Below are 18968 nucleotides of genomic sequence, written 5' to 3'. Positions count from 1 at the left end.
ATGCAAGATTTCCTATAAATAATTGTCGGTGCCCTCAGTTACGCCCACATAATTTCTGTCTCACTGACCTCTGAACAGAATGATAACCGCAGACTTCTCGATGATCGCCTGTTATTTCAATACCATTATTGCTATATCTTTCATCAGTTCCGTCTGATATCTGCATAATAACCGACAATTAGATGAATGTTATGTTTTATCATTCAGCTGAGCGTAGCCCTTCACACATTACAAAAAAAACAACTAAAATGTAAGTATACATTGGAACAATAGGTTTAATGACCAATTTTCCTCATAACAATGTAACATGGAACAGAATGAGGCAATAATGCACAGTTAGTAAACAACAAATTTTAATTATGAAAGGAATAAATCCAAACACGTTTATCACTGGTCATGAGAGATGATATACTTATATCAGGCACAAAAGCACGGCTCATTGACAAACTCAAGCAGTTGCGAAGATTTTCAACACTTACGCTTAATCGAAATCTTGATTTATTCTTTCACAAACATATGTCGAACTGAACATGGACGTACCTATCGCGGCTTCTCGGTGCAGGAGTGGAAATTCATGTTGTGAAGAATTTTCGTAGAATTCTTTTGTACTTCACACTGCAAAGAACTTGTCTATCAGTCTTGTATTGCACTGTAGGTCGATCAGTTCCATCTGTAGATCATTCGGAGCATCTTCAACTTACGACGAGAACGGTCGAGCAAAGAGGTGAATGACAGGAGACAAATTCGTAACATATGCAAATCGTGTTCAAAATTGTTCCTTAATTTTTACAATTGTTGACACGTATTCTTGAAATCTAGCACTTTCATGGACCAGTCCAAGAGTCGGGAAATGTGCAGTGTTTTCTGTCAATAGCTGGCTCTCCCAAAGCGCAAGCTCCCTTTCAAAGGCATTTATTTTTTCCAACATGTCAGAAATTAAACTATTTTCACCTTGCAAACTGACGCTCAGGCTGTTTATGTGAGACGTAATGTCCACGAGAAATGCAAGGTCTGATATCCAACAAGGGTCTTCTAACATAGGTTCAATTTTTTCCTTCTCATGTAAGAATGTTACTATGACCAAACGTAAATCAAAAATTATTTTCAGCATTTTCCTCGATTGAGCCAGCGTACTTCGGTATAGTAAGGTATGTCGCCGTACTCCGTTCATAATTCCTCCTAGAACCGCCGAAACAGAGAAAGCAATAAAGTCTTTAGCCTTATTTATTAGCTGCCTGTGCACATTGTCAGCCATAGCACAGATACGTCTTGTCACTGTTTGTTTGAATGGATTGATTTCTTGAAACCTGGTAACGTTCGCGGGACACGCAAGTTCTGCAGCATCAATGAGACACCCTTTCACAAACTACCCTTTGAAAAGGGTTCCTCAGATCGTGCAATTCTTAATGCGATTTTAAAACTTGCTCGCAATGAAGATTTAGTGTGGTTGTCGTTCTGGAAAATTGAAAACAGTACATTGTACAGCGTACAGTAAAATAGACACAAATGTAACACAGGAAACTAAGAGTTCCAGAAGTATCCGTTCCTTTGACGTACAGTAAAATCGAGTTGATGTGTCTCATCCATTTTCTTAAGGACATTTAATTTTGCTTGCCGTTCTTCACTGTCGACTACACTACACTCGTCTTTTTGATATGTATTGCAGTGTCTTTCAATTGAAAACTTACGCTGGCCGCCTATTATTCGGCGGCACACCAAACACTTTGAATTTTCACCAATGACTACAAAAAAGGATTGCAGTTCCCAGTCAGTTTTAAACGACTGAGAACATAGATCTCCCGTCCTTTGCTTTTTGACAGTACCTGCCATTTCTCAGTACTTATCTGTTAAGGTTACGGTCACTAGGAGAAAACGAGACTGGGTATGTTGCGCTCTTGCTTGTACCACATAAACAGGGAAGTGGAGCCGCCGCCGTTCATTTAGGACACAGGTCTAATAACACATGTCGCTGTCGCTCAGTGTCGCACACGTGCGCACATGTGCAGCACTTCCAGACGTATGCACACTGTCCAGCGTTTGGCCGGCCCTGGCTTAGGGTCTGTTCGGCACAGTCTGGTAGTACGGGGTGTGTGTTAGGGGTCTGGCAGTCGGAGAGGCCGGTGACCCTCCACGCAACCGTCGTCTTGGCGTGGATTTCTGAAACCATCATCCAATGAATCTTCTGCACTTGTACTTCATTTATGAATTAACTGATAGGTGAGCCCAGAAATTTTTCCGTTCCCACAATTTGATAGCCCTGTGCTCAGACAAGCTATCTGCTGTAATTCTTATTTTTAATAAAGACGTATGCAGCCCAGTGCTTATCACCACTGATCTCGTAAATGTATAAGGAACCCGAATGTGTGACTGGAACAGCAGTTTTAACTTTCTGTTACCGCCTCTCGTTGTGTAGGAGCTGGGATGGACTGCTATAGAGACTTCGACACGTGCTCTAAACATCTCTGGAAAATCTCTATGTTACACATTCATGGCATTTAGATCCTAGTAGAGTCGGATGTTTCGCAGAAATGGGGCAACTCCACCACGAGAGAAAGCTTTTTCTTCATGTAGTGCAGATACTGCCCCCGCACAAGCACCGAGCGAGGTGGCGCAATGGTTAGCAAACTGCACTCCCGCTCGTGAGGGCGACGGTTCAAACCCGCTTCTGGCCATCCTGACTTAGGTTTCCCGTGATTTCCATTATATCACTCCCGTGATTACCTTAATATCACTCGAGGCAAATGCCATGATGGTTCCTTTGAAAGGAACGGCCCATTTCCTTCCCAACCTTTACGCAGTCCGTGCTTGTGCTCTGTCTCTAATGACCTCGACGTCGACGGTACTTTAACCCAGTCTTCCTTCCTTCCTTCCATATAAGCCTTGACTACCGATACAGGAAAAACCTTTCCACACAGTTGTCGAATGTTGACCGAAACGTAATAATAACATCAGTGTGTTTTCTGCAAATGGACCTGTGAGGAGTGTAAAGCCTACCGCATCCATTTATTAATAATGAAAGAGCTCCTTTCTGCACTGAAGCAGGTCGAGGCAGTGCATTGGTTATACCGTCAACACCTTTAGCGAACACTACAAAACTGATACTATGCCTATAGGATACGCTGATTAAAATTTCACACTTACGTGAGCTTATTTCCAGTACAACGAAAATGCCATTTCCTATAGGCGAACGATAGTGTGAGCACATTGTCTTTCGATACTAGAAATTTTTTGCTGGAGACAGCGAAACAACACATCGAGAGACTGCAGTTGACTGCCATCTTTCGTTCTCTGAGGAACGTCGAATCATTGGCGTGAAAGACACGGGAGTATCATGCCGTGACATCATACAGATACTTGATTGCAGTGGATTGAGTGCAGAAAGTGCGGTGGTGAAATGAACTCGGGATAGCAGTCTGAAAAGGATAATAGGCACAGACCCTCCATGAAAGAATGAGCGTAGAACAGACTGTAGGACTGGTCGACCAGCTCCAACGAAAAAACATCTGACGACAATTGAAATCTGTACACAGTTTAAAGGCAGAGAACGACTACGAATTATCAGGAACTAATTACCGGAAGCTGGGTTGATATCAAGGAAATCACAGACTATAACTCTCTAGAATTAATGTCAACTTGGCAAGTGAGTAGAATTTTGTGGTGTTCATCGATGAGTCTATTTGCTGTTAGAGCTATTGGGATCGACACCAACGTTTATGTTGATAACTTGCTACGCGTCATAAGAGGCAGTGATTCTATGATGTTTATAGCTATTGGGTATGACGGTAGGACTCATTCGATAATTTTTAAAAGGAGTCTGAATGGTGGCAGGTTTTTCGGAAGAACAATTAATTTTTTTGTCATTGCAGTTCATGACCATGCATCACCACACTTTCTTTTGGATCTTGGTGAGCAACTCAGTGCGTCAGCGATGGATTAAAAGTGCTTCCCATCATCTGACGAAACTCCATACAATTCTTTTAACTGTTTACTACCTGACACAGCGATGTAAAGGAAGCCGAGACCAACAATTTGATGTGGGACACTTGTGCTCTATGAGGTGGGGAAACGACCTCTAGTTGTGCTATGAAACCCACCAACGCTACAGCCCATGCGTGCCGCGCGCGACTTTGAATACCCTGTCGTCCTATTACGCAACCGGCTTAGTCGGTCAGATTTTTGAAATTTGTATTAGCAATTAAAAATTTTTCCTGGGAGGGCAATGAAACGAAAAAAGATTTTTGTAAACTTCACCCAAAAATTCATTACCTTTACAATTCAGTCTAAACTTCACCATTAAAAGCACAGTAGTCTCCTAGTGAGAATGCCAGTGGAACAAAACTATCTTATTGTTAATTTCACACTGTTAAAATTCACACATTTTAGGTAAAATTTACACGAATGTTAGTATTACTATTTGTAAATGTAAGCACAAAGTGTGTTTAATATTCCAGATAGATTCAACTTACATTTACCAAGAAAAAATTACATAACACTCGAAACAGCATCTTCTACCAAGAAATAAAACTGTACAATAAATTACAAAAAGAGATTAAAGATATTGCAAAAATACACTTATTTAAAAAGGCAGCTAAAAAGCACCTGTTATGCAATACATTTTATACGTTGAAGGAGTACTTTGTTAAAACATTTCTTAGATAAAAATATGTTGTACGAAATAAATATTAATAATAATAATGATTATAAAACATCTATCATTCCTCATAACACTATCACTTTATGTTTTTTTCCTTCTTTTTTTCCTTTCGAAAAATACTAACCCCCAAGCTATGCATAGCACAATACTAACACCTCTTCCTCTTTATGAGCTCAACATCTCACTCGTTATGGAAGGATGCTGACTCAGTTTTTCAGGATAGAAAATGGCAAGTTGAGGTACAGAAAACGGTCCAGAGATCACCTGTGTGTGTGTGTGTGTGTGTGTGTGTGTGTGTGTGTGTGTGTGTGTAGTGAGTGAAGTGTTGAAGTGTTATAAAACAATGTGTGTACAGTATGTGCAGTTACAGAGTTAGTGAGATATGAGTGGACAGTGTGGCATTACATTATTTAATATTTTATTTGTAAACAAAGTATACCAGGAGTAAATCTAATGATTGTCTCTAAGTAGAAGTTTGTAAATATATGTGTACCCAGATAAGCTTCTTTTAAATTGGTCTAAACTTTTAAATACTTTGACATGCCCTATATCCATGTAAAAAGATATCCACGGATGAATAAAGTTACTACTACTACTATTTTAGCGAGAAAAAGAAATGAGCTACAAACAGTTACGACTAAGTCCATGGCATAGGAGGGTAAGAGGGTGTTCAAAGCTCTGCACTGAAATCATGAACTGCAGCCATCTTGAAATTGCTTTTGTTGCGAGAAGACGAAACTACTTCGGTGTGGCCATAACTGTGGATTCTTTGATTATTCGATGGCGTTGCACATCTCACTCACTGTGCACATCAGGAACTGTAGCTCATGAAATATTAATTCATTTTATTGCATCAATAAATAACTCATTTACTTAACTTTTACATACTTCTTTTTCACAGCAGTACTTGATAATTTATAACTGTTTTTGACTAGCAAAGCATCGCTTCATGCACTAGTTAACAAACTGTTCTATCGATGTCTAGAGTTCAACATTTGCTAAAGTATAAGTTCGTCAGAAACTGCAACAATTCGTTGGTCCTCCACTATGATGCTGACTCATTCAGATGAGGTCGCGAAATAGGGACAGAGCTCTTCCAAACATGGCTCTATATTGACCTCAGTCCGAGGGCGTTGCAGTGCATGGAAGAGACGTGGTATTCAAGAGCGCCTCCCATGTGACGTTGCAGTGAGCTCTCGCTAATGCCTCTTTCCGTCTTTGGCGTGGTACCGCGATCTCTCGAGGATATCACAGGTTGCACGCTTGATAGACCACAAGATGATGCGAGAGCCCTTATTGTAGTTCACACGACAAATGCCATGAGCAATCTACAGATCCTCCACTGTCCTGTCTGCTGCAATGACTTTTCTCCCATAGAGCATGTCTGGGATGTAACGGAGAGACGTATACTTCGAAACCAGTCATCAGTCTTCATGAACTGATGCAGCATGTGATTAGGAGATGGAAAGAAACTTGTCAAGATGACATTCGGAAGCAGTCTGCTTCCATGCCATAACGAATACCGAAGTACAAGAAATATATTCGCTGTTGCAAACGCGAACAAACATCAGCTGCATAATGGAGTGATAGAAATGGAAATTTCTGCCGGTCTGGCACTCGCGCACGGATTTCTCGCTTACCGCGAACGGTAACCTTATCGTTGGGCTATCAGACCGCGCCTCACGGCCAGACCCAGATTTCCATACGTGTCATCGCGTGTCTGCAACATCCAGTCGTACACCAGTTAGGTATGTTCCTGTACATGAACAATGTTGACCAATGTCGACGAATATATACGATATTCCACTTCCTTTATACATAATGGATGTACGAGTGCAAGATATGGGCATGTGGCTGACGATATATGGAAGTTGGGTCTGGCCATGGGGCTTGCACAGATAACCAAATGGTAGAGCAACCGCTCGCAAGAAGGCAAAAATTAGGTTTAGAGTCCCGGTCTCTGGCACAAATTTTCATTGTCTTCATTCCATTATACAACTGACGCTTATTAATATTCGCGACTACGAATACAATGCATGTATTACATAACGGCTGTAGTCGCTACAGTGCCTATTACTTCAGACATACATGCATGTCCGAAGGAAAAAAGCATAGTATTTCTGAACAACATAGGCACTGCAATATGGAATACCAGATTGTATTCGTGTCCATGGGGACGACACGTCACACTGACGACGATGGAAAAATCATTTAATAACCACTGTTAGACGAAAATCGCCGCAAAGATTTATAAATTTCTAGCTGGTGTTTCATTGTTCCTTTCCATTTGAAGCAGTATAGGATAAATCTTACATACAGCTATCAAAATGCTTGCGGCAAAGTAATAATTCCAATAGCGTAGCCGACACAAATGCCCATTTGATATATTAAATAGACCAACACCCAATTTTCTTTCCCATTCGATTCCGTGCTCTGTTTCTAAAAACTTTGTTGTCGACTGGACGTTAAGGTCAGTCCTTCACGCCTTCCTTTTTCAACACTCCAACCACCAGTAGGTTCGTTAGTGGACGGTCCAGTAGAAGTCTTAGGTGCAAAAATCGACTGTAACGTTTCTCACGATTTCTTACCAGGGCAGCCGCTAAGGGGAATAAAACGGTTTATCGCGAGCGAAATCGCACCATACGGACCAATTAGCAGATATTCGAGCCGTCTATCGGCGAGATTTGCTCTGGCTCGCCTATCGCTGGGAGACGCTTATCGCCGCCCTTTAAGGAAGCTCGCCGCCGACATTATGGGGACGACTCCGGTCCGCCGCGTCTCCGCATTCCAGATGAGCCCGCTGCACCCCCCCCCCTCCCCCCCCCCCCCCACCCGCCGCCGCCGACGACGGCGCCCTGCTATCTGCGCAGGCGCCAATTAGTGGGCAGTCGACGCCGCGCCGCCCACTGCAAGCGGTCTTCTGCTGTGCCCGCGACGCGAGATCTTATCGCTTGCCGTCTCCTGGGAGCACACTCCCTCCCCGTGCCAAAGTGTAGCTGCGGCCGAGTTCGCTAGGAATCGAATGTCGAACGGTACAGCATCATAGTTACTGTATGTCCCAGGCTCTGCAGACGTGCAGCGACTATGCTATTTCTCGCTCCCAGTGAGGCATGTATTTAGCTATAATTGGGCCTCCGTGTTCCAGAATATTTCCGCGGTTCCAGACATTGTACAACAGCTTACAGTCGCTATTTATAGCACAGAGTTAAGCTAGGTGATAAAATATTACATCCTGATCCAGTGTATCCTAATTCCTGCTCCTTTTTATTGATTTATTCGAGTAAAACACTAAAACACAAATAATCTTATAACTGCAAATAGTATTAATGACAGACAATTTCACGCTTTGTGAGTCCAATGTTGAGCATTCGGAACTGTCCTGTCATCTTCTGTACACAAGCCTTCCATGTCACTCGGCTCGCTCAGGTTACTGCAAACAAACTAGTGTTTGCCTTGCCCATCATTCACAAAGTTCATCATTATCGATAGACCACCTCTTCAAATTGGTATTCCACTTTATCATTCCTGTTATCGATCTGTTGAGGGCCTTTCAAAACCTCTATTGAAGATAGCTGCCTGGTGGTAGCTTCTCTTTGGCTGTCCATAATCAGCTGAAGAACTTTATTCTGCACACTCCAGTTCAGCGGGCTTCTCATTAAGTTCGATATGTTGCTATTGGAAGGAGGATGCGTTTACTGTATTTCAATCGTGACTGATGAGCATGAATTCGAAACAATGGTTGTCTTGGATCTGTTACTCGTTTCTTTTTTTTTTCGATCTCTATTGCCACCTGTCTTTTTACATATGGAGGTGCTACTCCCATGAATGGGAGTGTCTTATAGACTGTAGTTGGTCCAAAGTATCCTCTGACTGTGCAGCCTGTATCATGAAGAGTCACATTAAATTGATTAGCGCGGACAGGTTTCCTATAGATTGGGGCGACGTCCTCACCAGCAGAGAATCACAGAACAAGATAGGATGTGTGGACGACTCTGGGCTGCACACCCCAAGTGCTGTGCGTCAGTTTACAGACAAGATCGTTCCTGATACACACCTTCTGCTTCGTGACTATACAGTCCCATTTGTAAGTTAACACACAATCCTTTTGGTAGGCTCTGAGGACTATGGAACTTAACTTCTGAGGTCGTCAGTCCCCTAGAACTTAGAACTACTTAAACCTAAATAACCTAAGGACATCAAACACATGCATGCCCGAGGCGAGATTCGAACCTGCGACCGTAGCGGTCTCACGGTTCCAGACTAAAGCGCCTAGAACCGCTCGGCCACTCCGGCCGGCTCCAGTTTTTACTCTAAATATTTGGAGTGTAGACGGTGATTTAAATTGCATCCTTTCCGAGCCGTTTTCAGAGTTCATCTTACTTCTTCATGGCGCAAATGGAATGCATTCAAGTGATTTTTAACCAGATTCGGTTTCCAGTGGTCGCTGCCTTACTGTCATAAGAGATAAAGCAGATATTAACTTGGACTCTGCTTCTTCAAGCGTCGCTTCTTCACGAGCGACGGTTGTGTCATCTTCCTAGATCAAGTACAGGCCTCCAGTTTTGATTGGCTGATCGTTTCCACATATGTGGCATAATGTCGCAGCTGTCACACTACCTAGGGGTAGCATTCGCTATCTGTTCTTTTTCTCATTAGCAGCGGCGAAAACCTAGTCTGTTATACAACAGACACCGCACAAATTGGGTCAGTTGGTGATCCTTGATTGCTACCTAAGGTTTCTTTGTTAGTTCCTTATTATTCACAGTATCATAAGCAGCTGCGAGATCGATAAAGCAACTCCTGTAACCTACTTTCTGTCATACCATTCAAGGATGTGCTGAGTTATGAGATTAAGAAATAATCACGTCTCAGATCAGGGAAGTCATGTACTAGTCAGTTACTTGATCTGATTTCTTGTCAGAGTTGCAGGGAAATGTGTTTGGTTCTTCGCTGTTCACGATCCCTATGAATGGATTGGCAGAAATTATTTATAATTTTAACAGAGCGGTAGGAAAGGTTGTTTTAGATATTGGAGAGAATACACCAACGAAATCCTATCGATTTCAAGTCGGAGCCCACTCTGGTATCTGACGACCGTATATTTAAAACACACAAACTATTTTTGGCACTTTTTGTCAATATCTCAAGTATTGTAGTCAATAAACCTTTCTCCAAGTAGTTACCTACAGTCGATAAATATTTGGGAAAAATAGTTTTTGTGCCATCAGCTGTACAGTTTTATTTATTCTATACCGCTTTCGGTACTGGCTACCATCTTCACAGGAGATACCGCAAGTCACACACCAGGTTAATGCCATTATGTGATTTCCTGCAATCTTAAGTTGTACCTCTTGTGAAGATGGTAGTCAGTACCGAAACCGCTAGAGAATAAATATAACTGTGCAGCTGTTGTCATAAAAAATGAGTTTTTCGTGTTGTAATTAATCCTATTTTAAACTAGAGTAAACTCATTTCTGTTGAACAAACAATATAGCCATCATCAACCCGAATGTTGGTTTGGAAACCACACTGTTTTACATAGCGTGTCTTATTCGAGGTGGTATGTCATTGCCTTCCTCCTAAACTTGACTTGAATTACCTAGAGAGTTGCAAGGGGGCCTACAGTTTATCGTGGATTCCGAATCACGGCACAGCTCGGCATTTTGCACACCATCAGATATTGGCAGAGGTGAGAGAAGTGACAAGTGACAGATAAAAATCTTAGGACCGAGCGGGTATGGAACCAGAGACTTTTGTAGCCGTAAACGAAGGCTGAGCCGCCGAGCCACGTACTACTCACGTAAACAAAGTTTAAGTTAAAAATTGTAGCATATTTAGCCACGAAACCTATATTCAAGAGTTTCACTGTTTACGTTTGTAGCATTAAAAACTAATGTGTTCATTCCTATTACATTTACGCCAGCGTAGTATTTAGTAACCAGCAAATATATAGCATGTAGCCAAAAGCACAAAAGAAAAACAAATACGCGTAATCTGTAAGCTGAACCGTTCCACAAGAAAAAAAATGCTTCAAATGGCTCTGAGCACTATGGGACTTAACATCTACGGTCATCAGTCCCCTAGAACTTCGAACTACTTAAACCTAACTGACCTAAGGACATCACACAATACCCAGTCATCACGAGGCAGAGAAAATCCCTGACCCCGCCGGGAATCGAAACCGGGAACCCGGGCTTGGGAAGCGAGAAAGCTACCACACGACCAGTTCCACAAGATTTCGATAAAAATCGTTCAGACAATTTATAGAACAAGTAAGTCACTAAATATATACCGTACATATAATGGGGAGCCTAAGTTACAGAGTATTTGCTCATTCCCAATCCCTGTGCAGAGGTTCACATACGCTATTTATAGAAACGTGTAAATTCAAAACAAAGCATGTACCCTATCTCATTAATTTTGTACACAGTAAGTATCAGTAAATCTAACCAAAAAGGAGTATGGAAAATGAATTAAAGTAGATGGGAAAGAAAGCAGCGCGGTTTCGGACTGAAGCGCCTAGAACCACTCGGCGACCGCGGCCGGCAAACAAAATCATCGAGTTTTATAAATAATATCTTAAGTCTTTCCGATCGAGTAAATATCTTGGACGACCAATTGAAGGGATTAACTGTGTCTTGAAAAGAAGTTCTAAGATACACATCAACGACAGCAGACCGAGGAACGTAGGGAGTGGTCGAGTAAAAAGAGGTGATGCTGAGGGAATTAGATTATAAAATGGGACTAAAAATGTAGAAGATGAGTTTTTGTGTTGAGGTAGCAAAATAACTGCTGCTGGGCGTACTGATGATGAAATTAAATGCAGACTGACAACAATAAGAAAACAGTTTCTGAGTAATAGAACTTTAAATACTAGCAAATTTATTCTGAAGATATCTATCTGGAGTGTAGATTTGTATGAAAGTCAGACGTGGATGATGAATGGTATAGACATTAAGAGACTAGATCCTGTTGAATTGTGGTACTACAGAGGATTGCTAGCAATAAGATGGGTATCTCGAATAAATTAGTAAAGAGGCACTTAATCTAACTGCGAAGGAAAGAACACAAACGGACTAAAAGAAGGTCTAGATAAAATATGGAGTGTACTTAGATCTCGAGTTACTCTTCTTATTAATTAGTTGTCACAGATCTTTATTTCGTATTAATTTCCTCTAGATAATGTTCTCTCTGATAATTAAACGTTGCGATAGGACTGCGGAACATTGAAGCTGGCTGCTTCCTGATTCACATTTAGATGGAACGCTTGTAGTCACCTGCTAACTTGCCATTGTCTTGACCGTGGCTAACAAAGGACTCTGCTTCGTATACCACGGGTTTCTGACAGACAAAGAGAACATTTATAGGATGCAGCAGGGGTTCCTACAGGCCAGAAGGGAGACAGATCTGGTAAAAGTTTAAGTGTATTGTTCCAAAAACACACTGAGATGCCAGGTTGGCTGTTACAGTACAAAACGGTTACCCTACTCATAATTAAATCAACCCTACCATCACAGATGAAACAAGAAACTGAAACATAAACGAGTATCGGAATAAATACTACACCCCCTGGTTAAAGAGAGCACCTCTGTTAACTGTAATCTATCGCTTAACCCTAAAAACTGTGCCCAGCAATTGGAAGAAAGCAAAATCACACCTGTGTACAAGAAGGGTAGCAAAAGTGACCCAGAAAACTGCCGTGCAATATCCTTGAAACAGATTTGTTGTAAAAATCATAGAACACATTTCGAGCTCAAAGATAATGAAGTCTCTCTAACAGAACGAAATTCTCCACGCCATCTAGCATCGATTCCGAAAACATAGATCATGTGAAACCCAACTCGCACCTTTCTCGCGTGACGTCCAGAAAGCCATGGATTAAGGCAGTCAGTTACAGGTAGTACTTTTGTATTTCCGAAAAGCATTTGACTCAGTACCAAACAAAAACTTATTACCAAAAGTACTATAAAAGTACTATAATCAGGCCAACGATGTGACTGGAACGAGGGTTTTTTGGTAGGGAGGACACAGTATGTTATCTTGGCTGGAGAGTCATCAGCAGATGTAGAAGTAACTTCGGATTCATAGCTTGTTGTTCATCTTGTGTTCAAATTGGTTCAAATGGCTCTGAACACTATGGGACTCAACTGCTATGGTCATAAGTCCCCTAGAACTTAGAAACTACTTAAACCTAACTAACCTAAGGACATCACATACATCCATGCCCGAGGCAGGATTCGAACCTGCGACCGTAGCAGTCGCACGCTTCCGGACTGCGCGCCTAGAACCGCGAGACCACCGCGGCCGGCCATCTTGTGTACAAATGAAGTTGCGGACAATATTAATCCTAAACTCAGATTTTTCGCAGATGTTGCAGTTATCTACAACGAAGTACAGTATGTACGAAGTTGTACAAATTACTTAGTCAGACCTTGATAAGATTTCAAAGTGGTTTAATGATTGACAGTTTGCCTTAAATGTTCAAAAATGTAAAACTGTGCACTTCAAAAAACAAAAAAATATGATATTCTATGAACACAATGTTAGTGAGTCACAGTTGGAACCTATAAACTCACCCAAATATTTCGGTATAACACTTTGTAGGGCTATGAACTGGGGCGATCACATAGGCGGAGTCGTGGGCAAAGCAGGTAGCAAACTTCGATTTATTGTTAGACTACTAACAAAATGCAATCAGTATCCTAAAGAGATTCCTTACTAATCACTCGTGTGTTCGCCATAGAATACTGCTCATGTGCCTGGGACCAGTACCATATAGGGATATTTAACGTGCACACAGAAGGTCAGCATGAATGGTCACAGGTCTGTTTGACCTGTGGGAGAATTTCTCTGAGCTGTTGAAAGAACTGAACTGCCAGACTCTTGAAGATACGCGGAAAATATCCTGAAGCATTCTACTAACAAAGTTTATAATATCGGCTTCAAATGATGATTCAACGGACATTTATTTTAAGTACTATGGGACCAAACTGCTGACTGATAAGGATAACACATACACCCATGCCCGAGGGAGGATTCGAACCTCCGACGGGGGAGGGGGGAGGGGGGTCGCGCGAACCGTGACGCCTTAAACCGCACGGCTACCCCGCGCGGCAATATACTACAATCACCTACATATCGCTCCCATAGGGATCCCGAGGATAAGATTAGATTTATTACAGCACGCTCAGAGGCATTTAAACAATCATTTTCCCGCGCACAATACGTGAATGGAACAGGAAGAAGTCTTAATCAGTGGTACAGTGAAACGCATCCCCTGCCATGCACTTCACAGCGGTTCGCAGAGTATACAAGTACGTGTATAGAGTATAGATGTAGATGCTGAGTGCACTGATAATTACGTTACAATGACTGTATCTGTGAGAACTGATTTGACGTTAAATCCAGGCAGGAGCTGCATAACTTACCCACAGCGAAAGAATGTTTTGCTTTATCACGCCTACCAACGGATGCAGCACCATGAAATCAGAACCGAAAGATTCGTAGATGTATTACTGATCAACGCGGCACTGTGATATGATACATAGTGTTTGTCCGATACACTGGTGACAACTGTGTTGAGACCGATGGGTATCTGACTGACGATGTCCGTTGTGGATGCAAGATTACTCCAATTGATAGTGAGAAGTCACTTGAGATCCGGATGTTCTGCTTAAGTGAGCACTATCAAGTGAGGATGGTGATGGAGGACTATCTTATTGAAGATTAAATAAGAACAGTTCTTCAGTAGGAGACGCCACAAGTTGTGGTTCTGCTGCGATGTTCGACATGAAAATAGCGCGGCAGGCGGTGTTGAACTGTGGATGGGGTTCCACAGTAAATATTCACAATCGAATCAATAAAAAGAAACCAGTACTGTTTGTATTGGGAGAACATCCGACGGATGATGCGGCTAATTTCAAGAAGATAAAAGACATTTTCAAGGTGACGGACTTGGTTGGCTTCAAAGCGAAGATAGAACTTTTTCCAACCGGGCTTGACATTAAACCACAATGCTATTAATGTCAAGAGAAAGGCCGTGTAGCAAAATGCTGATATAATCAAGTGAAATGCGGCCACTGAACACGACGACCAACCGGCATCCCCTGGCAGTGACTGTGGTGCTGGGGACTGGTCTCTCTGTGCGGAGTCGAGGCAAGAGGAGTCGAGACATAGAGACAGAAATGTCGCTGTAGCGGCAGAAGGCAGAGCAAGACCAGGACCCGCTGACGCTGGGATGGAGTTGCTGGTGGAAATCGAAGTGCTCTCCAGTGTTGCAGTGAAGAGGCTATTCCATCAGCTCGAAACCAGATTCCTGAACAGAATAGAAGAGGTAGTCCAAGCCGCAGTTAAGACGTTATTGTAACCTGTGGTGACCGCGACCGCAACGGTCGCGGAGTGGCCGAGAAAGCGCGGGGACCGAATGGAGAGCAGGCCGCGAACAAATAAACGAACGGAAAGGACGGACACGAAACAACGACGGAAGATGGAGAGAGACCTTACGACGACAACACCCAAGAAGTAACGGAGTGACAGAGACAACCAAACTAATACAAGACGTTCACTAGTAATGAAAACAAAGAACGATAAACACGCTGTCTGTTGTCGAGGCGATGTGTCGAGACTCACGCAACAATTAGACTCGCTTTCTGAGATTTTTTCTTTTTGTTTTTTCTTTATTGAATTTCGATTGCCCCCGAAGTAGGCGGGCTGGTAGCAGCTTAGTATGCCGCCCTTCAGCCTACAGACTTTGTTTTAAAAAGGAGAAGATAATATATAATAAAAAAACAGGCAACAAAATCCGAGACAAAGGGTAACATGGCGACAAAAAATCGTGGAACTTAAAACAGAGAACCAAAGGGATGATGATGCTAATAAAATACATATGGAGCAGACAGGTAAAATAATAGGCAGACAATTAAAAAACACGGCGACAGTCTGGTTTCTGTTCGAAAAAGAAATAAAAGCTTTCTGAGCGAGAGGCCAGCTCTTAAATACTCTACCTGGGGCGCCACTACTTGCCGCTGGAACCACGTGTTCCACTGTGGCTCCCTCACACTAAATGCGGGCCAGGACGTGCTCGCCGCCACAGCTTACGGCGCGATGGTGCAGAGACCTCTAGGGGTCTTCGACGTCCATGACGTCTGGCGGGGATTCAAATTCCTCGGCGCGCGGTACAAGAGACGTCAAGACAGCGCTTTGCGCATCGCATTTTTCAGTCCCAGCCAAGATTCTTGCGGAGGTTTCCTTCAAGACTGTAAGGCAAATGCCAGGACTAACATCTCCTCCTCCCAGCAAGTGCTATGGCCATCAGCCCTTGCAATTAAAATAAATAAAGATCATCTCTAATTTTAATTTAGTATCTTCTGACCTAAACGGTATGATTCATATTGGTAATGGGCACGCCGTCAGCCTAAGGGGTAGAACAGAAAAAAAAGAATAAGAAGCACGTAGTCAGATATGAAATGGATGACAACAACCACGGTAATGAGGATAACGATCTGTGTCACTCAACAACTGTGAGTGGCAGAGCTGGAGAATTCCTCTCTCGACACCCATGTTAAGGCAGACACAGTACCACAGTATCCATCCGTCAACAAAAAGAGGACCGCGAGACCAACATACGCAGGGTAGGAGCTGCCACTAGTTCCGGCCAGCGAAGCCAGGCCTTTTAGTAGTTACGTTGGGATTGCTGGAGAGGTACCGATTCCTAGAACTGTGGGACGGTCTAGTGTCCCTCCGCAGTGGAGTAGCTTTGGCACGAATTTGATACAAATAGTTCTGTCATCCTTTGTAGATTTTCAGCATCGTGCTTTGTCAGGAATAATTATTCGGGGATCGGAAAAGTACTCCCGCCCCCACGAGACGACAGTCCTCTGATTAGGCAAGCCTACAGTGGTCTCTAATTGCTCTGAAAATTTGTTTCATACTTTTTATTTAACAATTAATTCCAGCGGCTTTTGAAATAATAATCAGATCAATCTGTACCCTTTGTCAATCGACTCATAATTTTTTGGACATACCGAATCTGCGAAATAAAATGTAAATTATCTTTATTGAATAACCTCTCTTTGGCAGGAAGCTGGACTGGATGAGGCTGCAGTCGGTTCTTCAGCATGCCTTGTTGCAGGTTAGAGAAAAGTCTCTAAAGTCCGCTGGCGTCGCTAGTTCACCATCCGCGTGTTATTTTCCAACATACTATAAACCTACTCTACATAGTGGTACGGCACCACCACTATAGACCCTATCACAGTCGGAAAAAGGTCAGCAGCGTGGAGTACAGCTGTGGTCAGCACTTTCTACAGGCGTCTCAAACATTGAAAACATTTGGAAATGGGTTGCCATGAAACTGGTACACCACAGCTCGCCAGCCACGAAGACAGATGACCTCTGACATAGAACCGAGACGGTTTAATTTTCTTAAGCATGCTGTGTACATCGTTAGGGGCTTCTGGTGTAATATTCGTTCTTTTGCCTTCGCTGAAGCTGACCTGAGAGCATGCAGTGAAGGACCTGGGTGGTAGCACTGCTATGAATACGGGTTCGCTCCCTAGCTAAGCCCTCCCTAGCTAAGCTGCTAGTTCGCAGTTATGTTGTAGCCACACGTTGGCCGGTTTCCGTTCTCCGCTTAGTGGCACGGGGTCGGAAGATATAGCAGGGTGAGCACATGTCCCCTGAGCAGTTGCAAGTTAGTGGCACCAATAATGCATCGCGTTCAGTATGGGAAAATTCCAGATTGTATATGTCCGGATGATGTCAGCAAATCTGAAGGGTCGTCGGCAAAGCCGTTGTAACGTGAACGTCAGAACAAAAAGTGGAAACACAGCATATACAGTGTACCGACGCCTGGCTACTTAATGGCCATACTGTAAGCGATAGTGGAGAAGTTTTGACAAGCTTCCCATGCATTTCATCGTGTTGATAGGAATTCTTGATCGTCACTGTGGCGAAAGTCGTGAATCCTCCCCTCCAAACCATGTTCTTCTAGGAGCGGAAAGGAACGTGAAAAAGTCGAGGAGTCGGTGAGGTAACTCGTGGCCGAGAGGCCACATCGAGAGAGAGAGAGAGAGACAGACAGACAGACAGACAGAGGCGCCTGGTCGCGGTCTGGCACAGTTTTCGCTGAATCGATAGAGCCAGTGTCGCTTTTTTAGAGCAGGTGGTGCTTTTACTCTGAGCAGTTCCGGTTTGCGAGGCACTTCGGCAATTTCTGTTTCTTTTCAGTGTCTTATGTGGAGATTGGATCCGGTTTTAACATGCGTTTTCGAGTTGCACAGATTTCGGGAAGCCAGTCGCTTTCCCATAGCAATTTTCTGTTCAGACAGATGTTTCCGCCGCTTGTTAAGAGAACAGTCTGTCTCAAGTGCAGTTATTGTGCAGTAGTTTTGAGAACATCAACGCATATTCTATTGTGGTATATAATTTCTTAGATTTTTCAGAGGTTGTTGCTTTTTCATTGAGCTTCAAGTAAGCAATTATTTGTGTCTCAGTCACGTATAAATATTCATTTAGATTGTGAGGTAATTTTGAGAAAACTGGAAGTAGCTGCTTTGTTTGGGCTCAACTACTTCTTTCTTTTCCTCTTGTTGACATAAGGACACCATTTCTCTCCACCAGTAACGATACAGGACAGGAATGTTCGGTGTTGTTCATGCGCCAGCCCACTGATTTTTGTGACTTTTTCTTAAGAGCATGCGGTATCCATACACCCGGTTTTTGAACTTCCCCCATTGCATGCAGATGTCGCAAGATGGTATAATGATCACAGTTCATCACATTTGCCACTTCTCGAGTACACTGACGTGGATTATTGTGGATCAATGCGTTTAAACGATATTCGTCAACCCCAGAGGTCTTCTGGACGTGGAGAGTCACTAATGTCAAAACGATCCTCTTTAAAACGAGAAACCGAGCGAGGTGGCGCAGTACTTAGCACACTGGACTCGCATTCGTGAGGACGACGGTTCAATCCCGTCTCCGGCCATCCTGATTTAGGTTTTCCGTGATTTCCCCAAATCGTTTCAGGCAAATGCCGGGACGGTTCCTTTGAAAGGGCACGGACGATTTCCTTCCCAATCGTTCCCTAACCCGAGCTTGTGCTCCATCTCTAATGACCCCGTTGTCGACGAGACGTTAAACACTAACCACCACCAACTTAAAACGAGAAATCACTTTCTTACCCTGGTTTGTCCGACAGCATTATCCCAAAACAAGGCGAAATGTTTGCAGCTGCCTCTGCTGCTATCACCACTCTGCTAAATTCAAACATAAGACTTCGTCGGAAATGTTCCGATTTCTCCACTTGGTACTCCAT

This window comes from Schistocerca gregaria, chromosome 1 (assembly GCF_023897955.1).
Source record: "Schistocerca gregaria isolate iqSchGreg1 chromosome 1, iqSchGreg1.2, whole genome shotgun sequence".
Lineage (NCBI taxonomy): Eukaryota > Metazoa > Arthropoda > Insecta > Orthoptera > Acrididae > Schistocerca > Schistocerca gregaria.
The sequence above is the reverse complement of the archived record's forward strand: the minus strand, read 5'-3'. Positions refer to the sequence as shown.